This window comes from Microcaecilia unicolor, chromosome 3 (genome assembly GCF_901765095.1).
Source record: "Microcaecilia unicolor chromosome 3, aMicUni1.1, whole genome shotgun sequence".
Lineage (NCBI taxonomy): Eukaryota > Metazoa > Chordata > Amphibia > Gymnophiona > Siphonopidae > Microcaecilia > Microcaecilia unicolor.
The window spans coordinates 209,386,693-209,389,318 of NC_044033.1; positions in this window are offsets into that span (position 1 = coordinate 209,386,693).

Below are 2,626 nucleotides of genomic sequence, written 5' to 3' on the forward strand. Positions count from 1 at the left end.
ACCTCCCGTGACGAGACGACCCTGGATAATTTTGTGTCATCTGTGAATTTAATTACCTCACTAGTTACTCCCATATCAAGGTCATTTATAAAATGAGCATTCTGTGTGAGGCATAGAAAAGAAGCAGCTATCTTTAAAACATTCAAAATGTTCCAGCAGGTCTGGAGTTCTCGTTGCATGAGGGCGAGTTCTCGGTGGAGCAGTCCGTTTGCATTGTTTAATAGTATCTGCCTGCGTGTGTGAAATGTGCCGTGTGCATGTATTGTGTGTGCGTGTCCCGCCCCATAGCAGTAATGTTAAAAAGTTGTTGTGGAAAAAAAAAAGTGGCACGTATTGTTACTGGATCGTCTTTGACGTTGTTGGCGCGGGGTTTTTTTTTTCACTGTTCTGCGCATGTGCTAGGCACTTTTCCTATCATGCCAATCGCAGAATTTCCACATATCTCATTTGCATGTGATTTCCTTTCAGCATTGATCCTCGTTTCAAAACTGGTGATTTCACCGTGGATACAGATGCACGCGGTATTTAACAGTGACTTTTGAGCATCAGGACCTGAGTCACTATTTTAATAAGACACTAGTAAAAAAGCCCAGTTTCTGATGCAAATGAAACGGGGGGCTGGCAAGGTTTTCTTCTGTGTGCATGTGGGAGTGTGTGTGTCCCTGCCTCTGCCCTCTCTCCCTTCCCCTGTGCTGTCTGTCCTCTCTGTCCCCTTCCCCCTCGGAGTCGAGTCCTTCAGTGTTAAGTTTCCTGCTGTGCTGTATTTATGTTACAGAGATAGTGAGGGCTTCTGCCCTCTCTCCCCTCCCCACTCTGAGTCCTTCACTGTTACAGAGAGCGATTTGATTTCGTGCTTTGCTGTGTTTTCCTTCACTGTTTGTGTTACAGAGAGAGCGAGGGTGGGGCAGACACTCATGGGGAAACCGGATATCTCTCCCCCTTCACACTTCCTGCTGGAGGCTTCATTTAGAACGTTGGTGGTGCCTTTTATATATAGAGATGTCTGTGCGACTTTCACAGTTTCCAATAAGTCCTTTGCTTTCGAATTCATCCCCCCCCCCCCCGAATAGGCAACTTTTGGCCACATAATTCAATAGGGGGATAATTCTATAAAAGTCCTTTAAAAAGCGACACCTGCTTACCTGTCAAAGTGGCCCTTCTATAAGCTGGTATACATACGTCTGCATTTTTCTATTTTGCTCCAGCACTATGAACTCTTTACCAGGATTGTTACAAGCAATCAATTCGTGTCAAGAATTTAGATCGGAATTGAAAACTTTTTTTTGTTTTCATCTGTCTTTGATTCTATTTGATATTTTGATCTGTTTATGAGCAAGTAGCCCCCACTCCACATGTAATTAAACTCTGGAATTAGTTGCCAGAGAATGTGGTAAAAGCAGTCAGGGCCATGCCTAGGGTCTCCGGCGCCCCCCTGCAGTTGGCCGCCCCCCGCCCCCCCGAAAACGATCGCTACACTACCCGCCCTCTTCTCCCCAGATCCTTTTCCTTAAATTTACCTCTGTCCGGCGGCAGCGTAGCGTTAGTGAGAAGGAGGCGGCGCTCCCCCGCCCCGACGTGTCAGTCTTCCCTTCGCTCAGTGTCCCGCCTTCTTCTGACGTCATTTCTGATGTCAGAAGAAGGCGGAACTGAGCGAAGGGAAGACTGACACGTCGGGGCGGGGGAGCGCTGCCTCCTTCTCACTAACGCTATGCTGCCGCCGGACAGAGGTAAATTTAAACAAAAAAAAAAAAGGAAAAGGATCTGGGGAGAAGAGGGCGAGGTAAGCATGGTGCGGCGGGGCGCCCCCCAGAGGATGGCGCCCTCCTGCCATGCTTACCTCGCTTACCATGTTGGCACGGCCCTGAAAGCAGTTAGCTTAGCAGGGTTTAAAAGGTTTGGGTAGATTCCTGAAAGAAAAGTCTATAAGCCATTATTAAGATGGACTTGGGGAAAATCCACTGCTCATTTCTAGTATAAGCAGCATAAAATCCTTTACTGTTTTGGGATCTTGCCAGGTACTTGTGACCTGGATTGGCCACTGGTGGAAACAGGATACTGAACTTGATGGACCCAGTATGGCAATGCTTATGTTCTTAAGATTAGTGATTGTCTGGGGTTTTTTTTTTTTATGCAGCCTCAGGCAGAAGACAGCAGTAGGAGAGGAAAGGGAAGAGGGAGTAGAAAAGGACCGATGCTGGATACGGTAGGGGAGATGAGGAAGGGCAGTAGGAAGAGAGGGAGGTTGAATTACATTGGGGGAAGAGAAGGGGAGATGCTGAAAACCTGGAGGAGGGTAGTGAAGAAGAGATGCAGGATATGGTGGGGGAAAGAAGGAAAAATGCTTGAATTCTGGGGAAAAGTGAAGAAGGATGTGGTGGGGGAGGAGAGATGTTGAATGGGGGTGTGGGGGTGAGAAGGGAGATACTGGACACCTGGATGGAGGGTAATGGAAAGGAAAGGAAGATGGAAATATATGCTCAAGTTATGCATTTATATTTGAGGGCACTGGCCCACTGACCATCACCCATATGTCTTCCAAACTACTTACACATCACCACCTTTAAAGCTAGACAACTATTCCCCAATAAATGGATCAGTTTTTTAAAAAATTATTTCTTAAGCCTTT